Source organism: Echinops telfairi, unplaced genomic scaffold (assembly GCF_000313985.2).
Source record: "Echinops telfairi isolate 266 unplaced genomic scaffold, ASM31398v2 ScPeMD7_2565;HRSCAF=3150, whole genome shotgun sequence".
Classification (NCBI taxonomy): Eukaryota; Metazoa; Chordata; class Mammalia; order Afrosoricida; family Tenrecidae; genus Echinops; species Echinops telfairi.
This window is the reverse complement of record NW_022106463.1, coordinates 6,677,188-6,686,958: the sequence shown is the minus strand read 5'-3', so window position 1 is coordinate 6,686,958 and position 9,771 is coordinate 6,677,188. Positions and strand designations below refer to the sequence as shown.

At 53.2% G+C, this 9,771-nt stretch overlaps 1 protein-coding gene across 1 annotated transcript in view; it reads left to right on the top strand.

Annotated features, from left to right (window-relative positions):
- Positions 1 to 9,771, top strand: part of LOC101653304 (microtubule associated scaffold protein 2) — a 169,326-nt gene that overhangs the window by 13,684 nt on the left and 145,871 nt on the right. The gene's annotated exons all lie outside the window — the stretch shown is intronic.

Sequence of the window (9,771 nt, the reverse complement as noted above, 5' to 3'; positions counted from 1 at the left end):
ATCGGAGTCATCGTCGTCCTCCTCCATCTCGTCTTCCTCGTCGTCCTCGGAATCCTGAGTCTCCTCGGCGTCGCCGTCCTCCTCGTCCTCGGAGAGAGTCTCCTCGGCGTCGCCGTCCTCCTCGTCCTCGGAGACCATGTCCTCCTCCTCCTCCTCCTCCTCCTGGTCCCTGTTTCTCCTCATCTCCTAGGTGTCCTCTGCACTTGGTTGCTTCCCTCCCTCTGTTCCTCTGCTCGTTGGGTTCCCAGAATAGTTGGTTTTAAAACTGGGTCAGCAGTGGTCCTTACCGGATGTTTGCACAACGATTCTATAGACTTCTGATCCAAGGGGATACGAGGGGGTTGGAGCCATTGAGGCTGGATGAACCCGAAACTGTGTCCTGAAGGAAGCCTTTAAGCCTTCAACCAGAAACATCCCTTAAGGTCTTCTGAAAGCCAAATGAGGCTTTAGTGTAGTGGTTCTCAACCTGTGGGTTGCAACCCCTTTTGGGGGTCGAACAACCCTTTCACAGGGTCGCCCGATTCATAACAGTAGCAAAATGACAGTGATGAAGTAGCAACAAAAATAATTTATGGCTGGGGTGGGCGGGTCACCACGACAAGAGGAACTGCGTGAAAGGGCCGTGGCATGAGGAAGGTTGAGAACCACTGCTTTGGTGTAACTAGTGACGTCGGTCTTCCTTGAGCATTACGCTCTTTCAGATTCCTGAAGGGGATCAACTTGGCCAGAGCAGCTCCTAGGTTAGACGGCAAGCTTAGGGGTGGTGAGAAACTCCCAAAAGGAGGGGGAGAACGGTCGGCTACTTGAAGGGTGTCCTCAAGGTTGCTCTCCGAGACCTGGCAATGTCACTGTAGCTGGAGAGACGGCTGCGTTGGCGTGGGCGCTGCCGGGTGTAGTTCCGGCAGCAGCCAACATGGTGACCGTGTAACAAGTTAATAAAATCGCGTGAGTGTATTCGATTAGAGTGAGAACCACCACTACAACACACGGCTCACCACGGAGAGCATTGCCCTCCTGCCATCCTATAATGTGGACACACCTTGAAAACCCTCCAGTGTGCAAGAGCCCCAGAGGGACGGATGCACCGCCCCACCTGTACGAAAGATGTAGGCCAGGCAAGGGTGTGGAGGCCAGCGTGGATGAAGGTTGGGGGAGCAGGACGGGAAAGAGGGGGGCTCGTTGCTTAGAGGGCACTGAGCTCCGCGGAAGCTGTTGTTGTTCTGACTCCCAGCAACCCTGTGTACGACCGAATGAAAGACTGGCCAATCCGTGCTCTCCTCACAGATGCCTGCTCTGTGGGAGCCCACTGTCACAGCCGCTGGGTCCATCCATCTCAACGAGCGTCTTCCTTTTTTGTGTTCACTGCCTCTCCGCTGCCCCAAGCAGGATGCCCTTGTCTAGGATCGAGTCCCTCCTGAGAACGTGTCCAGAGCACATGAGATGACGTCTTACCATGCTTGCTTCTGGGGTGGTCGTCTGGGCAAAAAGACCTGACAATCTGTTGCCGTGAGGCCAGTCTATGGGGCAGCGACGCGGTGTCCTCCTCTAGGGCCATGAGGGGTCCGAATGAACTCCATGACCACACAACACCGGCATCTTACCGGTGGGAGGCAAAGCCATCGGGTTGTTGGAGCAGAGCGAGGGAGACAAAGGAAAGCAGAGGGTCAAGAAACAGCCACCACCAAGTCAGCAGTTCGAAACCGCTGGCAGCTCTGAGAAAGAGAGACGAGGCTTGTTACTCTAAACCCAGGGGAGCAGTTTCTCCCCTGTCCTGTAGGCTTGCCATGAGCCAGGATAGACCGGATGGCCGTGATTTTGGTTTGGTGAAGGGGGACTGAAGAGAGCAAAGCCAGGGAGAGAAGGAGTGGGGTGGCGGGGTGGGCACCACCAGAGCCCGAGGAAGGGGGAGTTTCCGCAGTGGGAAAACTCACCCTGACTGTCTCACCGCGGGAGGACTGCCAAGACGCAGCGAGCCCGTTGGGTTTGGAAACGAGGCAGCAGTTGGTGACCTAGTTTTGAATGAGCAAATTTTGTCAACCGTGGGGGTGGAAGTCACGTATTAGTAGGTTGAGAAGTGAATGAAAAATGAGGAAATAGAAGCCAAGAGATAGATGCTGTTTCTAAAAATGTCCTGGAGTCGTGGGTGCTAGTTTGAGGGGGAAACAGACTGGGTCTGTGTTTGTTTCCCACTGAATGTGGCGGGAGCCATAGGAGCTCATTTGGAAGCTCATTTGGAAGAGGAGAGAGTGGCCTACAGAGAGAAATTGATGGAGGGTGTGATGGGAACATGTAGAGCAAGGTCCCCGGGAGGGTTGTAGACAATGCATTAAAATCACATACAGTGGGTAAGGCATGCAGTACTTATGCTAAGACAAAGGAGGAGGAACAGATAAAAAATGAGTGGGTGGAGTACTGGACCTATGTTAAGAAGGAGAACAACACGTTGACATTGCCTGTTGTTTTAAGGTCTCTAGCACGGAACCACCACAAGGGGGTGGCTTTATTAAACAGAAATTTATTCTCTCACAGTTGAGTAGGCTAGAATTTAAAGTCCTGATTCAGGAGACCACACTCTCTCTCTCTCTTCCCATCAGAGGGACCCTGGGTCTGAAGAGGTGCTCTTCCCCTGCCTGTTTTTTCTGGGTGGTACAAAGTCCCAGTGTGCTCTGAGAGGGGAAAGATGAGGCTTTTAACTCTCTTAAAGCGTTACAGCCTTGGAAAACCCACAGGGCCAGTTCAACCCTGTCCTGGAGGGTTGCCGTGAGCCAGAAGCAACAACATGGCAGTGGGTTGGGTTTGGTGTTAGAAGACAAAACCAGTGTCAAGCCCATGCTCGCGACAGAGCGAAGCGCCCCCTGGTGGGCTTCCTAGACTGTCAACCTTTACAGGAGCAGACAGCCTCATTTTCCTCCCTCAGAGTAAGGATGAGGTTGGAGTCCTAGCCGCTGCACCTGGGAGGGTGACCTTTGTTAGGAATGGAATCTGCGAAGGTGCTCTCAGCTCACAGGAGGTCACGCTGCAACAAGACAAAACCCACGACACAAACTCACTGCCGTCAAACCTATGGGATGCCAACTTCTCGTGACCCTACAGGGCAGGCTAGCACTGTCCTCATGGGTTTCAGAGACTGTAACGCTTTAGGGGAGTAGAGAGCCCTGTGTTTCTCCAGAACAGCAGCTGCTGGCTTTGAACTGCTGACCTTGTGGATCTCAGTCCAACTTGCAACCCCTGGACCACCAGGGCTCCTTGACTGCAGCAAGGGGGATTCTCACTCAACTCGAACGGCATCTTTAGAAAAGAGAAGCGATACAGCGCCAAGCATGGTGAGGAGGAGTCATGTGATGACCAGGGAGGCTGCTGTAAGCCAAGGAAGGCCAGGAAGACCAGGAAGACCGGCAGACATAAGGAAGTATTTCCCCCCAGGAAACGTCTGCCACAACAGAGCCCTGCCCGCACTCCTAATCAGACATCTGCTCTCCAGAGCTGGGTGACAATACATTTCTGAAGCCATAACCCCCACCCCACGGCTCTTTGTTACAGGCACATTGGGGAACTAATCCTTCCTCCAAGTGCCACCTGGTTATTTTTCAACCGTTTCCTTGTGAATTAGGTGAAGGTGTACAGAGCAGAGCATCAGTTTTGCATTCTAGGGCTCAGCCCATCCGTGGCAATCCCTGAGCCCACTCATTTTGAGCCGACTCCCTGAGCCCACTTCTCCCTGAGCCCTCTCCTGAGTGCTTCCTCCCTGAGCCCACTGAGTGCCCCTGAGCCCACTGAGCCCCTGATCCCACTGAGTGCATCCTCCCTGAGCCCTCTGAGCCCCTGAGCCCACTGAGCCCCTGAGCTCTCTGAGTGCATCCTCCCTGAGCCCACTCCCTGAGTGCATCCCTGAGCCCACTCTTCCCTTGCTTCCTGATTGCGTGTCTCCTGCTTTCCTAACCCTCCTGGGCGTTGTCCTTGGGCAAACGCTGCCCTTTTGGTCTTAAAGCCCTGATCGTTCAACGGCCTCACATGCATGTGAGAGTTGGGCGTTGAAGAAGCATTGTAGTGCTGGAGAAACATATCCAAAAGACCATGGACTGCTCAAAGGATCAACCGGTCTGTCTTGGAAGAAGTACGTCCAGAGTGATCCTTGGAGGCAAGGATGATGAGACTCTGTCTTACGTGTACGTTGGACATGTTGTCGGGAGAGACCATTCCTCGTAGAAGAACATCAGGCTTGGTAAAGTGGACGGGCAGCAAAAGAGAGGGAGGCCCTTAAGGAAATGGATTGACACTGTGGCCGCAGCAATGCGATCAAGCACAAGCACAATCGTGAGGGTGGCGCAGGACCGGGCAGTGTTTTGATCCACTGTGCGAAGATTCGCTATGGGCCGGAACCGACTTGAGGGCACCGAACAACAGTAGCATTCTAACGCAGGGGTGAGCTCAGCCCCAGACCTGGAGGGTGATGGGTGTGAAGAAGGACCATAGGCCTGGGGGTTCCATCAGTCTCTATCCGACCACTAAGTCTGGACTCTTACAGGATCCCCCCCCCCCCCATTGTTCTGCCATTCTATATTGGACCTTCTAAAATGATCCTTTTCTAGAGCAGCTGGTAGTGGTAACTGGGTACCATCGAGTTCTTCTGGTCTCAGGGTAATGGAGGCTGATGTCTGTGTGGCTCATTAGTCCGTTGGACGAAACATTTTCATATGTCAGTTTTCATCACACGTCTTTTCTCCAGATGGGGAGTGGCCAACAGTGGAACCTTACATAGCTGGCTACTCACAAGGTTTTGTGGCCCCAGTCACTACACACCAAAGTTGGATGTAAACATGGTCTTCGTGAACTATGTCCTGCCAGTGGACCCCAGTGTCCCATGGTCCCGACCCCCCAGGCCCAGGGACACATTAATTTTTGCTGCTCCTTCACTTGATTTCGAGGTGCCCTGGGGGTGCACTGGATAAGTCCGTGGCTGCTAAGTAAAATATTTGAATCCACCCAGCAGCTTCCTGGGACAAAGACGTGGCCCTAAGTTCCCATATGAATCATTGCCCAGCAGGCCCAATGGGGCAGTTCTATCGTGTCACACGGGATGGGAGTGGACTCCCTGGTACCCAACCACACACTGGATTTCGCAGAAAGAGGAGGATTATCGCTGACTCCCCCCACCTCACCCCCTCATTCTCTGCCATCAAGTCGGTGCTGACTCGCAGCGACCCTTTAGGACAGGGTAGAACTGTCTGTGTGGGTTTTACGGGACCGGAAAGCCCTGTCTTTCTCCCAGTTGAACTAGAGCATCTACTAAAGGAGATGTGAGTCAGCTGGGAAAATATCCCTAAGGGCAAAGTGGTGAATGGTTCAGATGACCAAAGAGAATGTTGCCCCGTTGGTGGCTTCGTTGGGGACTAATGGTGTTCAAATAGAAGGTGACAAATGAATCGTGCAATGAGATAAGCTAGACCCGGGCACCACCTTTCTTCCGTACCACAAGCATGGGCAGTGACAACAGCTATCTCTCTACGGAGCATTCAGCAAACACAGCTGTCCCTTCTTTGGCTTACTTTCCAAGCAACTGAGCATGCCTCATAACGTCCTGGGGGGAACTGCTTAAAAATGCAAGTTTTCTTGGCCCACACCCAGATAGTCAGCACCCACAGTGCTGGAATGGGGCGCAGGCAAAGCCAGCGTCTATTTATTTATGTGGAGAAACCACCTTTGTTTATTTCATCGTTACTTACCTCGCACCTACTATGTGTCCAGCTGCCTTAAGTCACGCGCCTGCAAGGATGAACAACAGGCAGAACTGTGGGATGGAACCTAGGGACAGCAGGAGAACAGAGGAAGGGGGTCTGGCCCAGAGCTGGATACGGTGAAATTTCTCAGATGTAATGTGATACGGAGCCCAAGGATTTGGCAAGCAGGGGTGGGGATCTGCCGGAAGTGGAAGGGGAGAGCCGGACGGAGTGCTGTGTGTGTAGAATGGTCAACCAAGCCAAACTCGCTGCGGATGGTCTGTTCTGTCTCTTAGCAACCCCACACTGCTGCGGGGCCGCTGGTTGGAATCCAACCACCATCTTCACAAAAGCAGATGGCTGGGGAGGGGGCGGGGGCGGTGTTCCCCTGCAAAGCCACTGGATGGGTTTGAACCACCAGCCTTCAGGTTAGCAGCAGAGCACTTAACCAGTGTACCACCAGAGTTCCCTTTCCCTTCGCATCTGACAGCTCATACCTCACACTGAAAAGGCAATAGCTAGTGGTTTCTGTAGATCGGGGCTTTGGGAGCATCCCAGCTGAGTGGCTCTCACTCACAGCTTCTTAGGAGGCTGTCTGCTGTCCAGTTTGGCTGGGATAGAGCCCCCTGAAGACTGGACTGAGGATGACGGGGGACTCCTTCCAAGAAAAAGTGGTTCGCTGCCGTGGCGGATGGATAAATGGCTGTTAGCGTCAGTTCCTCTCCATCTGTGCTGCTGCCCAGGGCTGCTTGAGCATCCTCCTGGCATGGGGGGATGTCTCTCCCAAGGGGGCAATCCAGGAGGAGCCTACCTACCATTCCTTTTATGAGCTAGACGCAGGAGGCACATCCTGTTGCTTCCACGTGCCATTTCCTGATCTAACGAGTGTCACCTGGGTTTCCTGGGTCTAACGCGGCGACTCACCTGGATGCCCCAGGGAGAGAGAGCTGGCTGGTGATCCGGTCCCCTAGAGACAAAAATGCCTCTGCTGCTCAGGCCACGCCAACTCACGGCGACCTTAGAGGCCACGCCAGCACTGCCCCGTGGGGTTTCTAAGACAGTACAACTTTATGGAAATAGACGGCCTCAGCTTTCTCCCACCCAGGGGCGTGTGGCTTTGAACTGCCAACCTTCTGGTTCAGAGTACAGCCTGGAAGATCCATGCAGGTCTGATCTGTCACACAGGGTCTCTGTGTTGGAATCGGCGGGGCATTGTCACCACCACCACAGGGAGTGACAACCACTTCACATGCACCATCTTTCCCGGCACCACGGTGGCTTTATCTCCGTTTGTTTCTTTCCCTCCCATGAGGAACGAGGTTTGGAGAGTCTATGTTTGGCCTAAGCGTGGACCAAAACACCCCCAAATGTACCGTCGTGGACATAAGACACACTCACAGCTCACTCCGACAGGACAGAGTGGAACTGCCCCTGTGGATTTCTGAGACGAAATCAGTGGTTTCAACCTTGCCAATGCCGCAGCCCCGTCATGCACTTCTTCCCGTGGGGGCAATCCCATCTGTGGGCGGATCTGCAAGTGGGCAGACGGGTCTGGAGACGGATAGAGGAGTGGTGTCTCGGTTCCTAAGACCGTTGGAAAGATGGTCTTAGGAGACCTCTGGGAAAGGGTTGTTCGACTCCCAAAGGGGTCGCGGCCCACAGGTTGAGAACTGCTGCTCTAAATCCATGGGAGAGCAGAAAGCCTCATCTTTCTCCCTGGGGGCAGCTGGCCAGTTTGAATTGTGGCCCTTGCAGCCCACCATCACCCACTGTGCCACCCAAACCCAACAACTGCCCTGCCCTCAGGTCGTGACGACGCCATCTGTCATGCCGTCTGTCCAGCCCACGCTCGGTGTAACTACACCTTCCTCAGCTCCTGCATGAGAATCACAACCTGGAAGCTAAAGGGGTTTTGTTGTTGCTGCTGTTGTTGTTTTAAATCGTTCTCCAGAGTGAAGGAAGGGAGCTTGGTCAAAAAACGAAACTCAAAAATTAAAGCAGCTGCTGTTCCGTCATCTTCCCGAACAAGGTGAGCGAGAAACGAGTGAAGGGAGCGACCCGCCCCCCAAAACACGGCCTGTGGAAGAGGCGGCGGGGAATGGACAGCAGCGAGGGTGAGCTGGTGGCACAGCGGTTAAGCTCTCAGTCGCCGACTGCAAGGTCAAATGCGGCACCGTGGGAGAAAGATCTGGTGATCCACTCCCAAAGGTCTTACAGCCTAGGGATCCTGGGGGTGCGCCGAGTCGGAATCAACGTCACAGCAGCGCATTTGGTTTCTTTGGCAGGAAGGTCATGGGGCAGTTCCGCCCTGCCACGCGGGGTAGCGGCCCGCCAGAATCGGCTGGATGGCAGAGCACAACAGCAGCAACAAGGGGAAGACTGCCAAAATGGCCTCAGTGGCACAAGGCCGAGCTTACACACGATGTTTCTGTCTGCCAGGAGAGCACATTTTACGTGTTACGTTATCATGGGGTGTGTGTGTGTGTGATGGAGCTTAAAGAAAAATGCCCCTGGACTGTTGTGCATGTTTGCACGGACTGTTTGCCTCCTTTAGCTGCTTCTTTCCCCGGCCCCTGGTGTCACAGCACTGCGCTTCCGTTTTCCCTGTGTTTAGTCCTGGCTGCCCAGGAGTCCGAGTCCAGCTCGCGCTGACCCTGTGCCCAACGGGATGAACGGTGGCGATCCAGTAGGATTTTCACAGGTTGTGTTTTGAGAGGAGATCACCAGTCCTTTCTCCTTAGTCTGGAAGCTGAAACCTTCTCAACGTCCCAGCGACCCACACGGGAGACACGCCCCCCTGAGAGCGGTGGTGGGTGCTCATGAGGTGCTGTGGCTGACAGTCAACTCCACATCACCCTTGTTGTGTTGCTGGGTGCGATGGAGTCGGTGGTTCCACCCCACAGCGACCGGATACACAGCAGAACAATACCTGCACGTCTGCGCCGTCTGCACAAGCACCCCTGTGCCCGAGCCCATTGGCGTGGCCACTGTGTCCGTTCACCTCATCAAAGGCCTTTCTCTTCTCCCCTGCTCCTCCTCTTTACCGAGCACGCGGTCCTTCTCCAGGGGCCGGTCTCTGCTGACATGTCTGAGGTCTGTGAGGTGAAGTTTTGCCATCCTTGCCTCTCAGCAGCACTCTGGCCATACGTCTTCCAAGACAGACTGGTGTGTCCTTTTAGCAGTCCACGGTACCTTCAATATCCTTCCCCAGCGCCCCAATTCAAACGCATTGATTCTTCTTCAGTCTCCTATTCAATGTTGAACTTTCACATGCAGATGAAGCCCTTGAAAATACCCTGGCTTGGGTCAGGCGCACCTTAGTCCTCAAAGTTCCATCCTTGCTTTTCAATGCTCTAAAGAGGTCTTGTGCCGCAGTTTTACCTAATGCAATACATCGTTCGATCTTTTACTGCTGCTTCCATGAATGTTGATTGTGGATCCAAGCAGGATGAAATCCTTGACAACTTCCAGTGGTGAGGATTTTGATCTTATTTACCGTTGTGGGAGGTGGGAATCCTCCCACTGGGCTGCTGTTTCAGCTGTGGCTTGTGGCTCTAAGGCATACCTCAGAGACATTGCATGTTCAGTTCCAGACTACCACAACAATGCAAATATCAACATAAAGCAAGTCACCCTCATTTTTATTTATTTTTTATCCCAGTGCACATGAAAGTTGTAAGTTTGTGAGTGGTTACCTAAGGTTCAATGATTGGTATCTCTATCTGAAACAAAGGACCACACAGACCTCATCCTCCATGGTGCCCAGCTACCACTACCAACTGCTCTGAAAGGGGTCTCATTCGACGGTCCTCGATAGAGTGAGAGGAAAATATGTAAAAATTCTCAGTATCATCAGAGACCAGGCTTATCACTTAGGTAGAGACTGGTAGAATCTCTGAGACCCTGAGGCTTAGATAACTCTTCAAGCCTGGAATCCAAGTCTTCCCCATGGCTCAATTTTTTATTTTTGTTTTTCAACATTTAAAAAAAACAACAACACTTTATTAGGGGCTCATATAACTCTTATCACAATCCATACACACATCAATTGTGT